Genomic DNA, 25,309 nt, shown 5'->3' with positions numbered 1-25,309 from the left:
TGATTTAACAGTTATGGCACCGTGGTATCTGGGATTTCTCAGTTACTTTACCCACTTAGGATATGCTGTAATGGAGATTCCTTGGGTACCACTGTATGATAACTGGGTAAATGCTGACTTTAATAGATTGCGGGGAAAAGAACTGTATTCAGAACAAATAATGTCAGACTCTAGAAAACATTTACCCTTTTTCACATGCATCCATATACTCGCGCACATACACACCATTAATTATTAGCTGTGGGGATCACTCACATGATCTTTAGTTCAAATTCACCCTTTCTGGAGTTTAGCTTTATTAGTAACTCAAATAACAAAATGAAAATGTACATTTCAGGCTAGACTTTCACCCTAATCTTGGTTGTCCTTAGGGTTTCTAGAAAAAGCCCTCTCCATTCCACACCATCATTTCTCTCTGACCAAGGAACCTCTCTCATCTCTCCCTTATATTTTCAGTAGAGTTAACTAGACACATCTCCCACCACGAGTTAGCAGAAATCAACCAGCCATGCCATTTTCCAATTGCTGCTAACAGGATTGGCTCAAGAGGAAATCATTATTATCCTCTTACAGAGTTGATACATAGTTGATTTATATTGAAACCATACCCCAAAACCAAACATTATTTTAAAATAAAGAAATACTTTTACCATACTCTAACAGCTTGTGATTGTTTCAAATATACTTTATTCACTGAACTAATTTACGAACAGCAATTTGCCCATGTTTACTATTGAAAATAACTTATTTGTGAAAATAAAATTGCTATGTTAGCAAATAGAAATTCAACAAAAATATACTGGAGAGGCAAATTAGTGGCTCCCAAGTTCTACTTGTCAAGGGTAAATAAGCAGACCGCTATTTTGGACTTGCAAAACAAACATTAAAAAAAACAAAAACCTATTCCGTCAAACTGAATACTCTAGTGATAAAGAGATATAGAGCCAAATTTTCAGTTGGTGCAAATCAGCATAGCTCTATTGGTTTTAGTGGAGTCACACTGATTTATACCAGCTGACAATCTGTCTCATATATTTTTATTTACTCTGGCAAAAACAAAATTATAAGATTCACATGAAGCTTCTGCAGCATATACAAAGAAAAGAAAACTCTGAATGGAAGAACACAGAGAAACAGCAGAAGATTGGAAAAGATCCTTAATTCTATAACTTTGTGCTGCTTAGGCTCAAAATTTATTATTATATTGTTACAGTATTTAACCAATGGTTTGGAACAACCCAAAATGCACTATTCTAATGAAACAGGTGCCTGATATATTTTTAAATGCCTACATGCATCTATTTTTATCCCCAAAAGGTGTAACAGATACAAAAAATTCTGCTCTTGAAAAATTACAGTTGGATAATTTCTTCCTTTTTGAAACTCAATAAAACAGGGAACTTAGTATAATAAATCATGTTTAAGTAGCATTAAGGAACTTATGAAGCAAACTTAGAAAAGGCAGTAAATTAGTTAGTTTTGAGGTTATCAACATATAAAAGTTTTTCCCATATGCATAATAAGATTGTCTCATATGTTTCTTCCATGATCTAAAGCTTAGTATAATGGGGGCATGTAATGCTCAATACTCTTTGATGTGAGACTCCAACCTGGCTTTGCATCAAGGAAGATAGAATGCTTTAGCTTAATCTAAATTGGGAAGGACTTTAAAGGAGCACCCTCTACTTGAAATCAGACTTCTGTAAGAAAATTTCATATGTACTACCTTTAAAAGTGACCACTAAGTAGATCACTGTTACTGAAAGGAGTTAGTGAAAATGCATTGTTTTTTGGTTACTTCATGCATTGACCAGCACTTTGTGTAAAGTCAATTTCACTGTATAATCAATCACGTTCTCCCTTGCTGAAAAGACCCCTATAAACATACACAGGGAAGCAAAAAGGTCTTGTGAAAACATAAGGGAGATTCCTAGGTGTCATAAAATCAGTGTATAGGGCAAGCCAAGGGAGCCTGCTTGATCCTGTTATTCTCATCCACAGTGACAGCCTCACAGGCTGTTCTAACTTATCCTAGGGGGCTCTCCCTTTCTCAGACATTCTAGTTTTATGTAAACAGTTGTCAATAATTCATAGGTGGCTTTAATAGTTAGCTATAGTATAGACTCAAAACTTTTAGATCCTAATTCTCTTTAATACTAAAGCCCCTTTACACCAAAGTGGCCGTTAAAGGGGCTTTAAAATGGGCATAAATGATACATATTTTAAAGCCGCTTGGCGCTAGCAGAGTGGGGTAAAGGAGCCTTAACATAAATAAGAGTCAGGCCCCGAGTTTTAGTTTTTGTGAGGTTTTGGCTCTAATATTCTTGCAACAGTTTCAATTATTATTCAAGTTTAAATTACTGATATGTACTCTTAACCTTAACTCCGGTGTAACAAAAAAAAAATATTTGAATACATACAGCGGGGGGTGGCTAAACTGCAGACTGCAAGCCGCATGCAGCTCTTTTACAGTTAAACTGCAGCTTGCAAAGGCTCCCCACTCCCACCCCCCAGATTCTCTGCCTACCAGAATGTGGGGGAGGAGGGCAGGGGAGCTCAGGACTTCCGCCCTGCGATGGGATGGTGGGCTAGAGGCAAAGAGGCAAAGATGACTAGTGCCTGCTGGGGGCAGGGCACACACACACAATTTAAAGGTTCAGTCCTCCCCAACAGACTGAGTCATGCCCCCCCCACACACACATGCCCCCCTCTTACCCTCAGTGACCCCTCCCTGCAGCTCCCAGCTGTTAGCTCTGTGTGGAAAGGCAGTGTCAAACAGCTGTGAGCAGGGAGGGGGCCTCTTCTTTAGCTCTGTGGGGAGAAGCAGGAGCAAAAGCTGCAGCTCTCCCTGCAGCGCCCAGCTGTTTGACGCTGTATCGCCCCATGGCTGCAGCCCCCAGCTTGCTGGCTCTAACAGCTGCCATGCAGGGAGGGGGCCCAGTGGCAGCCTGTGATCGAGCGGGCCAGCAAATCCTGGCCCACACACGTTGCCTCTGGCTTCTACCCAGTGGCGAGGGAGGTTTCGGGGCTGAACGCATCTGCCAGCCCTTGGGATTTCAGCAGGACCAGGGCTGAAGCCGCAAGACCGGGCAGGTGCCTCTAGGGGGCTGAAGCCCTGAGATACCCCACCCTGCAGGGCTAAAGCCCCGAGCTATGGCAAGCACCTCCGCAGGGCTGAAGCCCCAACCTACAGCAGGCACACACCGGCTCGTAAACTTCTGAAGATTGTTGTACACTGCTTGGAGGGTCCATAAGTTTGGCCACCCCTGCACTACAGAATTGGTTATTGGATCAGAAATGAGATGCAATCTGGTAAATGCCATCTAAAAGAGAGTCATCAAAAAGAAAGGAAGGAATGGCCAATGCATATATTGTAATGGACAACTATTTATTACACCTGTTATAAATTTGTTTGTCTCTAAGGTGCCATAAGTACTCCTGTTCTTTTTGCGGTTACAGACTTACACAGCTGCTACTCTGAAACCTGTTATTATGTACTGTACTTTTTGAAACATATAACCAATCAATTAGAGACAAATAAACCAAATGATATGGCTAATACTTGTCCATTTATTACCAGTGGTCTGTGCTTTTTAGCTCTGAAGGCATTTTTAATAGATTAATAATAGATTAATTTTAATTTTAATAGTAAAATAGAACATAAGCATTAGTATAGAGCTGATAATTGTGGGAATATTTGAGAGTATTCGGGACTACTTATGTACTAGAAAAAGCCTTTATAGCTCAATGAATGATATCACAGTCTTATTCCACCCTTGGAAAAACAGCTATTCACTACTGAAGCTCTGCTCCCACTTACGCTGAAGAGTGGATGCTCAAATTTTTCCATATCTGCAAAGTTATGGATCGAAGTAAAACTCTCAGTGGATTCCCTTGGCTGAGTCGGCAAGACCTTTGAGGGACATCCATCTTTCCAAGGTAAAAGCTAGGCACAAGTGCAACATGAATGGGAGACAGTAAATACGGTCTTCTATCTGTTGTTTTCATAACATGATGCAAAAAACTGAGGGGAATATCGGAAACCACTTATTTAGGCTATGCCTCTACTTGCAGCTAGGGGTGTGTGATTTGCAGCTGGCATAGACATATATTCTTGCTAGCTGTCATGGAGTCGCAGAAGCACAGGGAGTGGTGAGTGGCAGCATGGACTATCACCCTGAGTACAAACCCGCCTGTGTCCCGTGAGTATGTCCTAGGGACAGCTAACCCCTGGTGCCACTGCCTGAGCTACCACAGCTCCACTGCTGTTTTCAGTGCACTAGCTCGGTGAGACCTAGCATGAGGATGTCTGGAATCACAGCCTTAGCTCCAAGTATAGACATAGCTTTAGAATGCTTCAAAATACCCAGCTTAGAAGAGGCATGTAGGCATGTATTCCGTTTTAAATAAGGCTAGCAGACATAAGCAGTTTTCAGTTATTGGTTAACAGGTTGAAAGAGTTAAATTTCTAGAATACTTTCAAGGCAGCCCCGATGTGATCACTACCGAGGGTACTGAGTCTTCCCTTTCCAAACCGACCTCGGGGAATGCCAGGAAGATTAAAGATTGTCCATATTTAGGGAAGGATTAAATTCCTCATGTTTGTTCTAGAGTCTCAAAATATACCAAGGAGCTCTATCAATATCAGTAGTTAAAAATAACACAGTTTTTTTTAAAATACCACACTACTGTCTCTCTGCACTGCATAAACCATAGGCTTTTCTGCTTGATGTCATACTAGCTATTTTGATTTTAATGGTTGCTTAGATTTGAGGAATATGCTGCAGTAGAATTTTCTGTCGCACCTTTCATGTCCATGGGCGGTAGGAAATTATCTGATTTTTAGCTAGTACAGTAAGTATTTTTACCATTAATCTTTGATCTCCCTCCCCTTTCGGGTTTAGAGCCAGCCTATGGCACATTGCTCCAAGGGTATGTAAAAGTAGAAGCCTCCTCCTTCTGAGTCCCTGCACAACAGTCAGGCACAGTCACAGCCTCTGCTTCCTGTGGGGCATAAAATGTCTTGAATGGGATTATGAGGGGTAGAATAAAACAAGAGGCCAACCTTCTTCCCCACCTGCTGCACAACTGACTGGGTTTGCAAGTGGGAGTGTGCTGGCCCCTGGCAGTAGTGCGTGCATTTTCTTTTGTGAGCTGGAGAGCCTTAGGTGAGGCTTATTTATTCGTTTGTTTTCATTTAACGTGTTTATTACAGTAGCGCCTGATGGGCAACTAAGAATGTGGCTCCTTTGTGCTAGGAACTGCACAAACACAGAGGGATAGCCAGTTCCTGCCCCAAACAGCTTCCAATCTAAACAGACTAAACAGACACAAGGCAGGGAGAAGGAAATAACAAAGCAGAGCAAACAATATGATTGATGGCAACAAATGTTGTGTAAGCTCTGTAATTTTTTTAGGTGGGGGCATTACCATATGGAAAGAAAAGGGAAGGGAAGCAGGGGGAGGGAGACAGGGCATGGGAGAAGAGGGTAAGACAGGCATGTGTGGACTGATGCTGATGTGATGAGTCTGTGAGGGATCAGGAGGCAGAGGGAGAGGGTTGGAGCAAGCAGCCAATTAGCATACAGCAGAGAAAGTCCAGTCAAAACCACAGAAAGTTCTTTGAATGTCAAAAGGGCCAAAAGTCCCTGCTTTGGCTGCTTCTGCTCCTACCAGCTGGAGTTCTCTGAATGGCTCCTCTCGGCTCTTTTCTCCCAAGCCTACCTGGCAGGGGATGAGGAAAGCTACCACCTGAGTCCAGTCCCCATAGCGTGGGGGATCTCTCCTGCACATTTCAGGGTCCTTGGGCATGTGGGGCCCCTTTCACCCCCTCATCCTCAATGCAGTAGTTTGAGCCTTGGCTGCTTCTGTTCCTAAGAGCAGATTGTACCTTCCTGATGGAGAATTCCTCCCAGAGTTCCCATTGGGATTGTACAGCTCTGCACTGCCTCTAACGCAAGTCTGTGTCTATATAGCAACACAAACCTAACCATAACAATGTAGTCCTAAATTTTCAAGGCTTCGTTTTCCTCCTGTATATTCTTTATTCTGAAACTCTTTGACCACCTTGTGGTTTTAGAAAACAGTGACTTTTCAAAGCTGATAAGTCTCAAGCAGTTACAGTTACTTGTTCTACTTTTTTGACAGCATACTCTATATCAGTGGTTCCCAAACTAGGGGCTCTGCTTGTTCAGGGAAAGCCCCTGGCGGGCCGGGCCAGTTTGTTTACCTGCTGCATCCACAGGTTCGGCCGATCGCAGCTCCCAGTGGCCACGGTTCACCACTCCAGGCTAATGGGGGCTGCAGGAAGCTGCAGCCAGCACATCCCTTGGCCCATGCCGCTTCCCGCAGCCCCCATTGGCAGAGAACAGCGAACTGCAGCCACTGGGAGCCACAATCGGCCAAACCTGCAGATGCGGCAGGTAAACAAATCGGCCCGGCCTGCTGGGGGCTTACCCTGAACAAGCAACGCCCCTAGGTTGGGAACCACTGTTCTATATTCTGCAATGATTTGTGTCTGTTTACATGCAGCTAGAGATGGGTGAACTCATTTTCCCTAATTCTGAATCCACACAGCCACAGTGATTTGAAAGTTTGACTCAAATGCAAATGTTAATGGTTTTGGACTCCACTTAAGAGATGTTGAAAAAGGAGCAAAGGGGAAAAAATCAAATTAAAAATAGGATGAAAAATTTAGCCCAGAGAAGGCAGAATGAAAACAAGCAGAGCTATTTAAAAAGTCAGGAAAGGGGAGAGAGAGTAAAATTCATAGTCATGGTCAAAATTTTGACCAGCTCTATTTTCCTTGCTGGCAACATGGCAGTTTCATTAGCTGTGATTCCACTGGCTTCCTCCACTGTGGCTTTGTACCATTTCTCCTTCCTAAAGAGCAATAGCTAGTGAGGATGAAATCACAGTAAAAAAAAAAACAGCAGCTTTAACATATATTTGCTTCCCCACTATAGTTGCTATTCCAATATCTGTGTGAGGTGTGCATAGTTAAGATTGGCACTAGGGTCCCAGTCTAAGACCTTCTTTCAATCCCTTATTACTTTGGCAATAAACTTCCTTTTCCCCTGAAATTCAGCACAATTACTTTCAGGCCAGAGGAAACAGTGTTTTCTAAATTTGAAAGAAATTAATCAAACTGTATTTGAGCTAGAGGCAAGTAAAAACTTATACTGGTTTCAAATTTTAACAATAACATCCCCACTACTTTGTATGTGCTCATAAATCAAAAATGGCTTGGTTTGAAGTCACAAATTGTTACATATACTAAAATATTTTCTGAAAACTAGAGCTGGTTGCAAAATGAGAAGTAATTTTTGCAAAGCTATTTGCAAACATTTGGACTCTTTTTTCATGGAGATGTAGAAATTTCACTGAAATTTTGAATTGAGAAGTGTTTTGATAAGATCTGTAGCTGGTCATAAAACTGGATACAAATGTACATGACATAAAAGTTGAAATTCTGAATTTCAAACATTTTTGACCAACTCTTCTGAAAATTTATGTATATGTTAGATTTGGTCATCATAACTTTTTTTTAATAAAACAAAACACAAACACAGAACCATTAGGGCCCAGTCCAGCACACCCTCTATCACATGTAGTTCATTTGAGTAATGGTTTACAGGACTGCAACAGAAGTTCTGTAGATTAAACCACTTCTAGGTAAGTGACTACAGATGGTATGAAAATGTTGGTTTATATCTCCCTCCTTGGCTAATATTACTTAGTTCCTGCAACAGTTCCTGTGGGACAGGAGATGCAGTTATTGAGGAAAAGGAAGTGATCTCAAGGAGACAGTATGGGGTTTGGGAAAATCATTCTGACCTTATGCCCTGAGATTAGAGTTACAAAAACATAGTGGGGATGGAACCTATATTTCCCCTTCCTCAATAGAATGATACAAGTCTGACTTTTTGTGGTTCTTGTCAGGTTCTCTCTTGCAGGACCAGGAGAGCAGGACAGACTGACAGCTGTAGTCCACAGGACAACCAGGATTGAATGGGGCTGGGTTTATAAAATGCTCCTTTCCCACAGAAGAGGGAGAGACTTTGTGGGAGCTCAAAAGGCTGGTGAGTCTCTTAAAGAGGTCTGGGGCAAGTAATCCACTTCTGGTTTTACTTTACGTCATTCCTTAGACAGCTGTGTTTACATTTTTGAAAAGATTTCTGAGGCAGACCCCTGGGTTAGGGATGAGGCAATGAAAAAGTTGGACACAAGCAAACAATGTGTGTTTTAATATGACCGAATGTAAATGTACAGATCGAGGAACAAAGAATGTGGACCATACTTATAAAATGGGGGATAGCGGAGATTCTGCAAAAGATTTGGAGGTAATGGGGGATATTCATGAACATGAGCCTCTAGTACTCTCCTGGGACATCCTAACCTACCAGGCACATCTCTCAGATGATGGATAAGGAAACCCCATACCTAACATTGGTTGCTCCAAATATATTAAATAAGGAGCCATGAACCTATGGTTGTTAGTAGGCCAACTACCTGTCCACATAAAAAAATGTCAGTTATGGAAACAACACTGATAAGAGTTTATCTCAATTACCCATCCTCTCTGTCTCATGTAGCCTCTTAGAATCAATGAGTTGACAACATATGAGTTTGAAGGGCGGTATGAAGGAAGTAGAGCAAACCATGAAGGAGTTTATCACCTGATACAAGAGATGGTAACAGCTAAAACTAAAATTGGAATTGGTTGCTGGAATGTGAGAACAATATGGGACAAAGTCAAGTAGTTAGAGAAATTATTCAGTTCAGTATTAGTACTCTTGGAGTGAGTGAAATGAGATAGACTGAACGTGGAAGACTCCATTCAGACAGTATCACAGTACTCTATTAGGAGGGCAAGATGACACTCACATAGAAGGAGTTGGAGTACTCCTTGACAAAAAGGCAACACAAGCACTATGGGAATGGGAACCAGCTGACTCATGAAATATAAGAGCACATTTTGTAACAAAGCAAGTCATTTAGCATTACACACCTATCAATGAACATGATAAACAAGTACAAGGTACATTCTATAGCAAGTTGCAAGATATACTAAAGCAGGTCAGAAATTATAATGTCATTCTGGTTATGGGTGATATGAGTGCTCAAGTTGGTAACAACAACCTCGGATACAAGCATTGCATGGGTAAATGCAGAACTGAGGGGCAGACGGATAATGGTAAAAGATTTACTAAGAGGCCCTGTATGGCCAAATCGTCTTCTTTTATAGCTGTGCTACACATGACATGGAATGTATATCCCACAAGGGAGACTTTAGCGAGAGGGAGAGAGAAAGCCACTGCATTGTATAGATGGTGTGGGAAGGCCAGAGAGACCATCCTACAGATATCTGGGTAGTGTTATAAGACCAAAGATGCTCAGATAAAAAGACACAATAGGACAGTGAAAGCTGTGATTGATAAAGCGAATAAGCTTGGGTGGAGAGCATTGGTGGAGCCATTTCTTAGAAATAGAGAAGGGAATCTGTGAAAGCTGGATGTATAACCTGTGCATTGTGGGGAGGCTTTTCCCACATTGCAGGAAATGCAAACTAACATGGAAGTCACATGATGGAATTACCAAGAAATAATTGGATCTTATTGGCCTCAGTGGAGAAGATCACAGCTGGATACATAATGTTGTACAAATGCTGATGTAGGAAAAGAAACTATTTTGTCAGAACAAACATCAGAACAATTAACATAAGACTAAAAAGACAAGCTAATAAGAAAGGAGAGATGGAATTTGATGTGAGCAAACTATCTGATACAGGAATCAAGAGGGACTTTAAAGCTTTCAGACAGACTCCAAAAGTGGCAGGTGATGCATGATGGTATAGAGGAACAATGGGCTCGCTTTAGAGATATTTGCCAGGAAGCTGCCTGTGATGAGCTGTATAAACTCCACACTGGGCAACAGGGGATTAAGGTACTACTCTGGGCCCAGCGTGCCCCACCCTGCCACACCTGCACCAACTGGAGGAGGAGTTTAAAAAGCCAGGGGAGCAGCTCACTTGGTGGCAGCCCAGGGAAGAGAACAGACCTGCACCCTGCAGCTCTAGGAGAGAAGAGCTGAGGGAAAGCAGAGTCTCTCCCTAAACAGCTGCCCAAAGGTCCCTCCCTTTGGAAGGGAGGACCTGGTGCAGAGACGGCCTGGGGGGGGGGGGGGGAAGTAGTCCCCTCTCCCTCTTATATGAACTCTGGAATTGGTTAATCCAATTTTTTTTTGTTTGAATCACCCCAGCAGGGGAAAGCCCTTGGACTGAGCTGGTTCAGGAGGCTGGGTCATACCACTGGAGGAGGCAGTTGCCACCCAAGAGAAAAAATAGAGTGACCTCACTGTATGCAGATGCCAGAAGATATCTTTTTGATGAGCAGACATCCCTCACACCGCCTAAACGCAGATGGCGACTTTGGGACAATCATAGGGAAGTGATCCAGGGAGGGCAGCCTTATGCAGCCAGGGCTGCCAGAGCACTGATAGCCCTCAAAGAGTCCTGGGTCAGAGCTTGGTGGAGTGGGGGGCCCAGGCTCCCCTACCAACAACCCGCACCCTGCACATCATGGGCCTAAGCCCCAACCACTAAATGATGCTCCCCTACCGAAAACCCTGAACAAGGACTGTCACACTGCCACAATTTGAACCAAGAGGATCAAGGAAAGAAGAGTGGATTCAGCCACGCACATGGAAATTGATTGAAGAAATAAAAGTCTTAAAAAAGAGGCAAGCACAGGTCACATGACAAGAAGAACAGCATAAGCTGCAGCAGAAATATGAAGAGAAAGATAAAAAGTAAAACAGTTGTGTCAGAAAGATGAGAGAACGTTTGACAAAAAAGCGAGAGAAGCTGAATTAACGTCAGTGAGAGGCAACTCCAAGAAACTGTTCCAGGTGTGTAAACAATTATGATCACGGTTCTCACAGTGATATCATAAAACAGAAAGATGGGAGATTGTTAACAATGGAAACAGAACAAAAGAAAAGATGGTGAAAACATTTTAATTACGTACTCAACCAACCAGAGCCAATAATTTCAATCGATGGATGTGAAAAATTAAATCTCTCACTGCTAGAAATTTCAGAAGCAGAAATAGAGGAATCAATTAAGCAGCTAAAAATGGCAAAGCACCTGGTCAAGGTAAAATCACTGCTGAAATACTTAGTTGTACAGAGTGTGGTAGTACATGAAATACACTAACTTTTTGATATAGTTTGTGTCATAAATATAAAGGGAAGGGTAAACACCTTCAAATCCCTCCTGGCCAGAGGAAAAACCCTTTCACTTGCAAAGGGTTAAGAAGCTAAGACAACCTCGCAGGCACCTGACCAAAATGACCAATGAGGAGACAAGATACTTTCAAAGCTGGAGGGGGGAAACAAAGGGTTCTCTCTGTCCGTGTGCTGTTTTTGCTGGGACCAGAGCAGGAATGCAGGTCAGAACTCCTGTAAAAAGTCAGTAAGCAATCTAGTTAGCTATGCGTTAGATTCTGTTTTGTTTAAATGGCTGAAAAAATAAGTTGTGCTGAATGGAATGTAGATTCCTGTTTTTGTGTCTTTTTCTAACTTAAGGTTTTCCCTAGAGGGATTCTCTATGTTTTGAATCTGATTACCCTGTAAGGTATTTACCATCCTGATTTTACAGAGGTGATTCTTTCACTTTTTCTTCAATTAAAATTTTTCTTTGAAGAACCTGATTGCTCTTTCATTGTTCTTAAGATCCCAGGGTTTGGGTCTGTGTTCACCTATGCAAATTGGTGAGGATTTTTATCAAGCCTTCCCCAGAAAAGGGGGTGTAGTGCTTGGGGGGATTTTGGGGGGAAAGACGTTTCCAAGTGGGCTCTTTCCCTGTTATATTTGTTAGACGCTTGGTGGTGGCAGCAAAAAAGTCCAGGGACAAAAGGTAAAATAGTTTGTACCTTGGGGAAGTTTTAACCTAAGCTGGTAAAAATAAGCTTAGGGGGGTTTTCATGCAGGTCCCCACATCTGTACCCTAGAGTTCAGAGTGGGGAAGGAACCTTGACAGTTTGGGAGAAAGAATTGTGCCCAGAGGGATGGAAGAAAAGTGTGATCTGCAAATTACCAAAGAAAGGAAAGCAGATGCTGAGTGACAACTGGCAAGGAATAACACTACTTTCAATATTCAGTGAAATGTTCTGAAGTGTGCTATTGAACAGAATCAAACTGCATACTGAGCAAGCAGGCGCTAGACCAAAAGATTGTGTATAGCTCGCATGTTTACCCTGAGATTGATTGAGAAAGGGCTTGCTTACCAGAGAAGATTAGCCTTGAACTTTATAGATTTCACCAGAGATTCTGACTGCAGCTTTGGCCCTGAGTGGTGGGGCTCGGGCTTTGGCTTCAACCCTGGGCCCCAGAAAGTCTAACGCCAGCCCTGGCGACCCCCCATTAAAAGGGGTCGCAACCCACTTTGAGGTCCCGACCCACAGTTTGAGAACCGCTGGACTAGATGATCACAGTGGTCCCTTGAGGCTATGGAATCTTGAGTCTATGAAAAAGAGTGGGAAATAAAGCTCCTGGCAAAGTTTGTCTCTTTTTAAAAATGCCATTAGCTTTGGTCTGTTGGGGGTTGTTTGTGTGCTTTTTTTGTTTTGTCCTGTTGCATGGACTGAATTTGTATAGGATGGTAATGCTGTTGATGTTTCTATTATTATCAATAGTAAATATTTATACTGTGATAGCACCCAAAGGCCCAATCATGATATGGCCCCATTGAGCTGGGTGCAGTACAAACACAGAATGTGCTAATGTTTTCTAGTCTATTATAATCCTTACTCAATACTGGATTTAATGTATTTTTATTTCCAACTGTGGAATTTAGACATAGAAAAAGATAACCCTATCTATATACCTACAGAATATATCTATAAAATCTATATATTTAATAGAGAAAAAATGAATAATATGGGATAGGTTGGAGTAAGGTTTTATTGGGAATAAGTTTGCGATGACTATTTCTCATAGATCGGGAAGCTATAAGTGAATTATGCAAAACTGCCCAGATGAGTGTCAGTAAGACCCATAAAGCATGATATGCCATCATGTGTTTTTAATAAGCTCTATGTTTTTCCAAAACATTTTAGGAATTCTGGAAGAGTTATTAATATTCTTATTGGTACTATTTTAATATTCCTCTGCCTAAGTCCCACTGTACAGGGTTCTGATGTAAAGAAAAGTTACAATTAATGGATTTAGGAACCTTCAAAAATTACCTAACACTAAAGCTGGCTAGAGAATTATATTTCTGTTTCATGACGATAATTCTGTTTCATGATAATCTTCAAAGGTTTTTAAATTTGTTTTCATTCCACATTGGAATGAAAATAAAACCTTTCAGACATTTTCACAAAGTAGCATTGTGATAAAACACCATTTTTAGATCAAAAAGCTCACTTTTTCCGTCTGGGTTACGTCTCTCTTTCTCCTGGAAGCGACTGGAGAGTACACCTTAGACCTCAGAAATCGAAAACTTTGTCAAAACTGATACGTCTCCAGGAAATATTTCAGCCTTGAGAAAACTTCATATTTTGATTTAAACAGTTTTAACAAAAATGTTCTGACTACATCCACCTAATATCTTATTCACACAGAATAATGTCATACTTTTAATGCTCACTATTTTGGGGGATTCCATGCTTCGAAGGCAAGTATTGTGTGCTTTTGAAAAGCTAGGACTCTTTTATAATGACATGTCTATCTAGCTATATTAGGGTTTTCTACAGTGCCCATCTTTGCAATATCTAAGTATTTCGTCTAGCCATCAGAAGGAAAATTCAGACCTTAAAGCTGTCCCTGGCCCAGCACTAAACAGAGCCCTTCCTGTCACTGTAGCAATGTATCCTGAGAGGGGAAAGTCCCTGTTTGTAGAATAGGGAAAGGAAACTGTTACTTGGTATTTTTGTCTTTTCATGGCAGTTGTTTGAAGTTCAGGTCTGGAATATAAAAATAAGTCCTTGCAGAGATGAGACACCCGGGGTTTAATCTGAAGAAAAAGTACTGAGGATTCACACCTGCAACTGAAGTCAATGGAAGCTCTTCTCTGGATATATAAAGTGCTATAAACTGATAAGTACTCTAAAAAATTAGGCCCTAAGCTTTCGAGTTAGGCACCCAAAATTAACTCTTTTGACTTTAATTTCTGTGCCTCAATTTCCCATGTGTAAAATAGGGATAATAATATCTCCTCACCTCACAAGGGGAAGATAACAGCATTAATGTTTGTAACGCACTAAAATACTAAGGCCAGAGCACAACAGCAAAATCCATGATGAAATTAATAGTTCTGGTTTCAGAGCAGGGTTTGAATAGTGTGCAGACCTGGGGCCACATGCTGAATAATGGAGGATAAAAAGAAATATTGAATAGCTGCTCCCAACCTGTGCAGTAAATGAGGTAGAGGTTCTGTGGAAAATCTAGTGTGTGTGATCATGTAATTAAAGATTGTATTATAACACAAGGGGGCTGAATGAAGGTTGCACAAGTGATCTTAAATCTGTCATTTCCTAACTCTTGCGTCTGCAATCTTAATAATGTTCTTTTATCTTAGTTTTTTGATGTAATATACTGTGCAAATTAATAAATAATATATATTAACAACATTCAGTGAGAATATACAAAAATTTATTTTTCACAGCCTATTTTGTAAGGAGAAATAATTTCATAACATGAATTTAGAGACAATGAAGCTTTTTATTTGGGTGTGGGTATATATATATTATTTTACTCTTTCTTTTATGAGGTGTTTTGTTTTTTCCTTGTACTTAAAAAAAGTAAATAAATAAAATTTGAGGGCAAGTTTCCAAAATATTGAAGAAAAAAATGGATGTCACTCTTTTACCTTTTAAACTTCTGGCTAAAAAGGCATTTTTAAACCCAAAGAAACAACAACTGATTAAAGGACCTCAACTCAGCTGGTTGTCATGTTTCTCTTTTCTTTCTGCTATAGACAACCAAGCCCAACTCTCAGCTTTCAACATTCACAAGGATATGAAAGTATTACAAGTTTTGACACATGCTCATTTTAATTCTTGATGCACACAACAAAGGAAGGATCTGAACTATTAGCAGGGAAAGTCAACCAAGTGTGAAAAGGGGGGAAAAATACACAAATGGCATCACAACAACAACTAAGCCTAGTGTCTGCCCTTGCTTATTTGCATGCTTCTCTATGTTGCAAGGAGTTTTCGGAGAAGTGATTGTTATACAATACATTGGTAATTTTCGATAAGACCCCTTTTTCTAAAGGATTATTACAATTTTTGCATTTTCAAATAATTTTCTTAAATTAATTGTGTACATTGTAGCTACATTAAGAATTTGCAAATATAAGAGAAAGTATGCATGCTTCTCCCAGTCTTTTCATTCTATTTTCTATTTACAGTACTAATACTTAACTAAAATTTCAGATACAAAACAACCCAGCCATGTATAGGGGAAGTACAGTATAAGGTGATCCACTTGACAGCACCTGACCGGCAGGACCCAGAAATAATTTATTTGTACAGTGAGGAGAGGAAACATAGGGAAATTCCCGCCTCTAACTTATTTGTTCTTTTTCTTCTAAACTCTAAGACCCCCAGTTGTGTCAGGGCTAAGCTTAGTGAAGGAAATGAGGGATAGGAGAGAAAGATGATTGTGTGCCATTGTTGTACTTCTTATGATCCAGAGACAGCAGGCCCTGTATGCACAAAAGGAGTTAGATGCCTGTTTAGGCACCTAAGTTCCAGTTTCAGGACCACTGCAATGCACAAAACTCCCACCAAACACTTTAAGCTCCTAAACTCACGCGGTGCCTAAGTTTATGCAGTAAAAGTTTCCTAGGGGTCTCTGTTTCTGCCTCTGGGCCTGTGCACTGCTACCTCACTCTAGGCATCTGGATATCTATCTCCCACCTCAGCCCCACAGTGATTCACAGACTGGGGGAGATAGGTTTCCAGCTGCCTACATTTTGTGTGGGACCCAATCTGGTAGGTGACCTCTGAGCATGTCTACCAGATTGTACCCTTCAAATGAGTTCACACAAAATGGAAGAGGAGGAGGAACTCTGATGTTGGAGGGGGGAATCCATCAATCTCTCCTGTTGAAACTGTGGCACTCTGACTACACACTTGAAAAGTCATTTAAGAGAGCGAGAGCGAAAATGACTCTAGAGCCTGGTGGTTATAGCACTCATGTGGCAGACCCAGGATCCAGTCTCCAATGACTCTTTGATTATTCATCCAGAGTACAAAGATCTACTGAGGGAGCCAACATCCAAATACCCCATAGCCCAGTGGTCAGGGCATTCACTTGAGAGGTAACAGACCCCTGTTGAAATGCCTTCTCCCCCTCATGTGGAGGGGGGACTTGAACCAGTGGTGTCCCAAGTGAGTATCCTAGCCACTGAACTAAAAGTTATGAGGGATCACCCCCTCTCCCCAGGCCTCCCGCTAAAACAGCATAGATACCCAACTCCAGGAGAGCGCTCACAACTGGAAACTGCTACCATAGATAGGCGTTATCTCCGTGAAAGGGCTGGGGCATAGCACACTCTCCTCTGGTCACATCTCCCATAGGTTCGCTTTAGCAGCAACCCTGCCTGCCATACTTAGTTTTGTGAATCAGAATCTAAGGTGCTTGTCTCTCCCCATTCACTGTCTAGCAGCCTAGGCACCTAGCCCAGACTTTGTGGATCACAGTGATTTTCTAGGCCCCTTAAAGTTACATGCTGCAATGCTCAGCATCACAACACTTAACTCCTTTTGTCTATCCAGACCCTGAGAAGTCTCTAGTATAAATTAGAGCATCCCCAGAGGCTGTTTTAACTTACTTTGCTGCAATGAGCTTTTGTGAGACTTTACATCATCCCAGAGTAGCTGGAGTGCAGCATGCCCTGGTCACATTCCAGGCCACAGGGGCAGCATAGGGACATTCCACCAACCCTGCACCATAAAGAATGTCCCCTCCTTTATGCTTCCAAAGTGGCTTCCGAAGTGGCTGATTCTCAGAATTGGAGCCTAAATCACATCCAAGCCAGGGAAAGTATAGTTGTCTTCTCCCTATATTTTTCCGTGGGCTGCATTTATAATTTCTTAAGTTAAAACATGCTATTTAATTCAGTCCATTATTTTCTCTTTTTTATATGATCCCCTCAACTTTGTCCATTTCTTGTAATTACACAAATAAACAGCTGAGAATAGCCCTAGCACCAATACCAGTGCCACCTTCAGTCGGTCTAGAAAATCACTTATAAAACCATTGCTGCTTCTCTACAGAACAGATTTGTAAGACTTTCAAGGAGATAACCATCAATATGTATTTGTGATAAAATGTGTGCCTTGTACGATAACTGCTTTTAGATAATGTAGATGCAGAGTTCTTGCTAAGGATATTGTATACCTTTGTCAGCACTCATTAAGCTTCTTGATGCTGGTGGAATATGTCCATGTATGCATATTCTATTCTGGCAGAAGATACTCTGCAGGATAAAGTTTCTGCAGTATATGCATATAGTAAAATAACAATCTGTACTTTTAAGTAAATCTGGTCACACATGGGGCACTAACATTTAAGTAGACCACTTTGCATTTTCTAGTCCTCTTCTATTCAGTATAATGCTGTTTTTATGGTGGTTATACTCTCAGCCTTGACACCTGAGGCACACATTATTTCTGTACCACTGAAAGTGTTGAGAGTTTGAAAGCAGTCCCAAGGGTCCCAAAAAAGATAACCTAAAGGTAGACAGGTGTGTGTTAAATCCCTGAAGCCCAGAACAAACAAACCACAAAGAGGAAAAATCATGACAGTCATGTAAATTTGGGAGTGTTGGTCAATATGGCAGTTGTCTTGGTATAATTATGAGATACTTTTTAGAGTTCAGCTTCCAAAGTTTTTTATTCTTTCGCAATTTAGGTACGGAGCTGACCACTTTTGTGGGGGTTTTCTGTGACTTTAATTAAGCTATAGATATCATTGGCCCAAGACTTAAGACTTCCAGACTTAAATCAACAGCCTGTGTGTAACTTTAAGTACCTGCTCCTGTGTTTAAAGTTATTCATGCCTGTAAGTGCGTAGCTGGATAAAGGCCATAGATCCTTAAGGTTTAGAGCATGTCAACTTCTAACTGATAGTGGTTAAGGAAAAACTTCCACAGTCGGCTGGTCACTCCATAACTGCCTTCTATGGAATTTCTTACGTCATTTTCTGAAGCATCTATTGTTGGCCATGGTGAAAGACAGGATACTAGACCAAATGAAATCTAGTCTGGTCTAATCTGGCATGGCAGTTCCTATGTTCCCAACAAACTCACTTTGCTTTTTTTTTCTACAAGAGTAGACTGCTAATGTTAGTATCTTTTGTGCTACCTCTAGCAATTGCCAAATATCAAGGTGTTGGTAAACTGAGCCCTATGTAGGTTGGCTGCTGTTCTCTCAGTTAAAGGTGTATTCATATTCATCTGAACTCTTCTTCTTTCTTAATTGGCTGCACCAGGTTTATTATTTCCACTCTGGAAAGAACAGCTGCTGCTGTTTCTTCACTTTTATGCTGCATGCTTGCTTGTCTTATGCCTCTTCTATTTTTGCATTCTTTATATTTTATGAAGCATGGAGAGTTGTGTGATAAAGATTCAAAGCCATCACTGTTCTCTACAGACAGTAAGATTTGTTTTCTTTGTCTTTTCAATTTCTCATTATTCATTACAGACACAAATAGACCTGCCTTTTGACTTTGTCTTTTTTACACTCCATATTTTATGATGCACTGAGTCATAGGATAAAGATTCAGCTGACTATTCATTTTTTTACATTTATGTGCATTGAACTGTCTGTTTTATCCATTACTCTTTCAGTGTTCTATGCCTTTCTGTATTTATCTGTATTCTGCCTTATTATTTACTGTTACTTTTTCATACCAACCCTCAGCTCTCTGTTCTTCGTTATTATTTTTCAGACCAACCATCAGTGGCCCTTCTTAATCTTCAACAAATACAAAATTACAAGCCACTGTAGCTAGACACACTCCATTTGATACTTATAGTCTCTATATTTTAATCTTCACTGAGCTTCATCCTATCCCTCCTGCTCCTGCAGATTGTATTGTTAGTTTTTTAAAATACTTTAGCAAAAGGTGCAAGTGGCAATGCTACCTCATGTATAATGGAATATAGCCTTGTCTTTGACTTATTTTATTCCTCTCTCTCATAAGTCATATAGAATGGTACTTTTGTTTTTTTTTATTTACTTCCTTATACTTAAGGACACAGGCATACAATTACATACCTATTTGATATCCTTTCCTCAATTATTATTTATCTTCTATTCAAGGAACACCCAGTGGGATGACTGTGTGCACAATGGCTACAAAATTAGGCACATTATTATTAATTATTACTCATTTACACTAGTACCCTCAATGTGCTAAACCCTGCACACAGACAAAAGGAGGCACGGTCCCCACCTTTAAGTTCTTATAGAAAAAAAGTCCAGAATCGGGTCAGGAACAGATACAACATATCCCTTATAGTAGTCAGAAGATAAGTTGGATGCCTCCTGATAAAACAATGTTTTAACAACATAACTTTTAGTTTACGTGATGGTGAAATATACTACTACCAAATGCCCCACAATCTTGCCTTGGTCAGCCAGTTAGTTGCATTTAGGTGTCATAGTAGAAGAGGTTCTTCATGAAAGATTTGAATGCAGAGATGATGGTAGTTGCAGGGTCTAGCTCAGGAAAGACATTCCATTCATGAGGATGGTATAGAGAAAAAGCACACAGATGCTGTGGGAATATCAGTCAAATTGGGCAAAAAAAATCACTGGCAGGGTTTAGGGATTACAGGGCAATGTGAAAAGAGACCTGGGTGGAGACATTAGCCAGGGCAGAGTTATACAGGGCCTTGAAGCTTGATTTTGATGCAATGAGAGGATTCAAAGAGGGGATGACATGGTGAGATCAACAGGTAAGGAAAATTATCTCAGTGGCTGTGCTTTGCATAGGATGAAGGACAACAATGTGAGAATCAGGGAGGCCAGAGAGAAGGCAGTTACAATAATCATAATGGAGGCCTGGATGAAAGTTTTAGCTGAAGAAATTAAAAAGAAGAAAGGGATCTTGGAGGAAGAATTTGCAGGATTTAGATATTATTGGGACATACAGAGCAAAGAGAAGGAGGAGTTCTGTCAAAGATGGAGCCCAGGCTCCTGGCCTCAGTGATGGGTGGGGTGATAGAGTTCTCAACCGTGGCAAAGGATGGAGTAAGTAGGGAGGGCTGGAGAGGAGAGAGAAAGTTTTGTTTGGGCCATATTAAGCCAAAGACATACAGATGTCCAGGAGATGTTAGAGAGACAGCCTGAGAGACAGGATTTTGGATCGACGGGATCAAGTCAAGGTTGGACAAGAAGATTTCTGAATCATCAGTGTGACAATAATAATTGATGGGAAGATGAGGTCACCCAAAAAAGGATACAAATCAAGAATAATAGGCCAGAACCCTGTGGGACACGGATTCATTAAAAACTATGATGGATAATCAGCCAAAGAGGTGGATGAGAACCAGGAGGGGACAATACTGGGAAAGCCAATGGAGGACGACAAGATGTGAAGAGAGCAGGGTTGACAGATTTGAATTCTGAGTACCTGTAGTTTATTTGAAGTGTTTCTCAAGTTACTGAAGATAATCATCCATATACCCTCTATTTCCAGTTTATGCTTTGTTTTCCTTTATTCTGGTCTCTAAAATTTGTTTACATTTTAAACTTCAACCCAATTAGAATTTTGGGGTACAAATCATTCTTTTAAAATCACTTTGTCTGTTTAGGACATTTTTAAAAAGAATGAAGTGTATATTTATGATTAATTTTTGTACGGATAACTGGACTGCAGACCCATTAATTACATGCATTTAAAAGATGGTCTTTCAAGGTCAGTTCTTATATTTACTGTATTATTTTTTTCAATAAAAATGATATTTAGTTTGTTGCTAAACCAATGATTTCTATAAAAATATGTTCAGGTGTTTGTGGTCTAAACCTTTTAGTAGCTACACATTAAAGAGACAAGGTGAGCAAATCCATTATATCCACTGGCTGCCAGAAATCTCAGCGCCTGCAGTCATAATTTCAGAAAGGCTCTTACATCTTTTCTTTCATTTGGCTCACTTCTATGAATTTAAACCCCACCACAATTACTCACATCTAGCTCTCTGGCCTTATTTTATCTGTGCATCCATCCCATGAGCCCACTGGGTGCAGTTGTACGCTGTGAAGAAAGCGAATGAGGCCCACATGATAGAAGCTGTTGCTGTTTGCCACACTGATGAGCCAGGCATTTCCATATACACAAGCTCATTTCAGTATATTCATTTTCAATCTATTGGCTCTGGTTTACATCACTATCCAACTATTTTCATGCCCTCTTACAAAAGAATCATAGCTAATATTTAACACTGAATCTAGACATGTTTCTAGAGGGGAATGATCTCCGAATAGAAAAATCAAAGGAGAAAAAAGCATCAACCGTACAATTTTTTTCCAGAAATTTGAACTTTCTAATTCAATGAGCCAGATCGTGGATGGCGCTACGTGGTCACACAAAGTGGAGGCGCTCTCAAGGTGTTTCCCTTCCTTTCTGCTCCCAATGTGGTGGCCACACACAGTCCCAACCCTTGTGTTTCTCTGAGCCCATCAACTTCACTCTGCTGGTGTCTCTGGGGTACTAGCTACCACCCCGCCCCCCCCCCCCGCCAAAAAATACTAGCAGGCAGCACAAACGTGGTCCTCTTCCGTGCCCTCTCCTCACCAACAGCCAGAACAGGCTGGCCATATATGGGAGGTACTCTGCATTTGCTGTAGGACTGGTGGAAGCTCATGTGTTCTTGATTGCCTAGGCATCCCCAAAGGCATTGTACTGCCTCACTGAGGCATAATGACTCCTGTAGTGCTCTCCTTGGGCAGAACCTGTCTGCAGTAGAGTCTATGGTATGTAAATGTGGCTATGGAAATTTTGCATTATCATCAACATCTGACATCTGACAAAAGGTGATTGTTGATACAAAACGTTGTCCTTATTCAGCTTCAAGACAAATTCAGGTGTGCATCATGCATTAGTGTGCAGGTCAGAAAACTTTTGATGCACTTGTACGTATATGCAAAATAATTGATTCATATGCTGAATGCCTATGAGAAAGAATCTATCCGACTTTATAGTTTAAGGATCAGACTGTGATATTCTTACTCATACTTAGTAGCACTTTAATATGAATGGGAACCTATTAATTCAACGAGACTACTTGTGGAGTGAAGTACTATTCAATGTATCTCAGTCTGACACTGGATGATACAATTAAATCAGTGTATCAGTTGATATGTTGATGTAGTTGAAATTGAAGTTACTAAATTAGATCTTGTTTGACATGGATGAGAAAAACAAACCTTTTGGATATTGATTTCTCTTTCATATCTTCCACTAACAGTTTTAGTGTATAATTTGACAATGAGAATTTGGTATATGTAGCAAGATTCTACAAAAAGCTCTTGTTTTAGATAATAATTCTCTAAGACTTAATTGCTAGAAGGGCAAACAATTTAGCGTTGCTGACATTATAGCTCAATTTCTAATGTGCAAATGGTATGAGTAATCTGAATACGTGTGGCAGACAATAAATTCCATTTTCATATTGCTGAAAAGTATACTATTTAACTGCATTTGTTTCCGATCTGGACTGTAGCATAATGTGAATATAAAGTCTAATTCAGTTGCTCTCAACCTTTCCAGACTACTGTACCCCTTTCAGGAGTCTGATCCCGAGTTACACATCGTTTAAAAACTACCTGCTTACAAAGTCAGACATAAAAATACAAAAGTGACACAGAAAAACTGCTTTCTCATTTTTAACATATAATTATAAAATAAATCAATTGGAATATAAATAAATCTCCTTACATTTCAGTGTACCCTATATAAAGGAGTATAAGCAAGTCATTGTATGAAATTTTAGTTTGTACTGACCTCACTAGTGTTTTTTATGTAGTCTGTTGTAAGACAAGGAAACTATCTAGATGAGTTGATGTAGCCCCTGGAAGACTTCTGCGTACCCCCAAGGGTGCCTGGCTGAGAACCACTGGTCTAATTGATCTGCCATTTTCTATGTTTCTGCCAAGTCCTTTGATACTTGTAAAACTATGGGATTAAACTTTATTTTTAAATGGGGTTGTCTGGGGGTATCATGCCTGCTCAAATGGGAAAAGAGCAGTAATTTATATAGCCCTTACTATATATTTTCAGGGTCAACAAACAGCCATCTTTAAAGGCAAAAAGCTCACAAGTTACATTATAGAGTGTAAAATTAGACAGACCTATGTTATCATTTTTCTTGTAAAGTTGCATCTGTTTTTACAGAGGTTTTTCCTCTCATCTCAAGTAATAAATCTACTAATATCTATTATTCAGTAGCTTGAGAGATTTTGCTTTAGGAATTAAGCACATAAGGATCTGAAAGGAGGTTTGACTAACCCCTAAAAAAATTTGAATGCTTAGCAGGTACAATATTTCCAAGTCAGAATATAGCCATCCTAAATAATTAATTGTTAAATTTTATGGGTTCAATTCAGCTTCCTAGTGCTATGTGTGTAATGACCCACCTGTTTTGCCAGGAGGTGCGGCTGCACCCCACACAGAGCTCATGTGATATGTTTTTGCTGCCATCTCTCCAAGACAGGCCAGCTTTTAAGTATGGCCGGGGATATCTCAGATAAAGGCTTCTAAGGAAGATCCTAAAAGTACATATCACTGATACTCTAGCATGCTTTTTCCTGGTCAGCACTGTTAGGATATAGATATTCAGGCCTGTCTGTAAAGGCCTAGACTCTAAGAATGTAGGTGTATTCTTATCACTTAGCTAGTTATAGAGGTATAAAAGAAAGAATCAAAATCACTGTCTGCCCGTGTAAGGGCCTTCTCTTACTGTGACAGTCTGAGGCCCTGTTCTTAGGCTAAGATCTCTGGCTAAGCAGCATAGGCAGCCATAAGCTGGGAAGCAACCAGTCACATCCTCACATTCCAAACCAGTCACACTGAAATAAGGCAATCTGGGGCTGTTAGAAAGGTGATCTGATCTATCACCTCCAGAGAAAAGGAAGAGCCTAGAGGATGTAAAAGGAAGTTTAATTTGATAATTTTCTGCTCAGTAGGAACTCACTTATCAATAGCTGGGATGTGAAATCCTCATTTCTGTGTTGTTCTTTCATTGTAGTCCCCATTTCCCTATTGTTTGTCTGTATAATCTCTGTCTGGTTCTGTGATTGTTTCTGTCTGCTGCATAATTAATTTTGCTGGGTGTAAGCTAATTAAGGTGGTGGGATATAATTGGTTACATAATCATGTTACAATATGTTAAGATTGGTTCGTTTCAGTAAAATGATTTGTTAAGGTATAGCTAAGCAGAACTCAAGTTTTACTATATAGTCTGCAGTCAATCAGGAAGTAAGGCGGGGGAAATGAGAACAGGGAATGGGAGTGGGGAAATCATGTTTTGCTAAGGGGGGGAATGGGAACAGGGACACAGGTAAAGCTCTGTAGTGTCAGAGCTGGGAAGGGGGTCACTAAGGAACGAAACTGGAATCATGCTTGCTGGAAGTTCACCCCAATAAACATCAAATTGTTTGCACCTTCAGACTTTGGGTATTGTTGCTCTCTGTTCATGCGAGAAGGACCAGGGAAGTAAGTGGGTGAAGGAATAAGCCCCCTAACAAGCACCATCCACACATGGGGCTATGTTGCCTAATGCTGAAGGGATGGGGGGTTGGGTCATGGATATATTTTGTTGCCACAACCCCTGTTCGGGCTGTGCTATTACTACTGGAATAATTCTGCCCCATCAATATAATTCATGGCTGAATCAAGCTACATAACACTAGATGGATAGAATGGTCCTTTCTGTCCTTAAAAATGTATGAATCTTCATAATCTAACTCTCAACTCAACTTAACTCAACTCAAACTCTAACTCAAGTGATATTGCAATAATATTTAGATGCACCACACCAGACTATGCCCACATATCTGAGGAAGTTACTTACAGTTACAGTGGAAATAAACAGTGCACTGTTTTCTATATCTTTGGGTGCTGTGAAAATCCTCTTGGTGTTGGTAGCAGTCGATGTGGTCTAACGTTCAAATTTGTACCAGGACCATCACAAGAGGAGTGGACAACTGGCTGGCAAGCTCAGAAGTGTTCAATCACTTCATGTGCATTATAGACCTGAAAACCATAACTAGAGTATATAATTTTCTGTTGC

The sequence above is a fragment of the Chelonia mydas genome, chromosome 1, assembly GCF_015237465.2.
Source record: "Chelonia mydas isolate rCheMyd1 chromosome 1, rCheMyd1.pri.v2, whole genome shotgun sequence".
Classification (NCBI taxonomy): Eukaryota; Metazoa; Chordata; order Testudines; family Cheloniidae; genus Chelonia; species Chelonia mydas.
The sequence above is the reverse complement of the archived record's forward strand: the minus strand, read 5'-3'. Positions refer to the sequence as shown.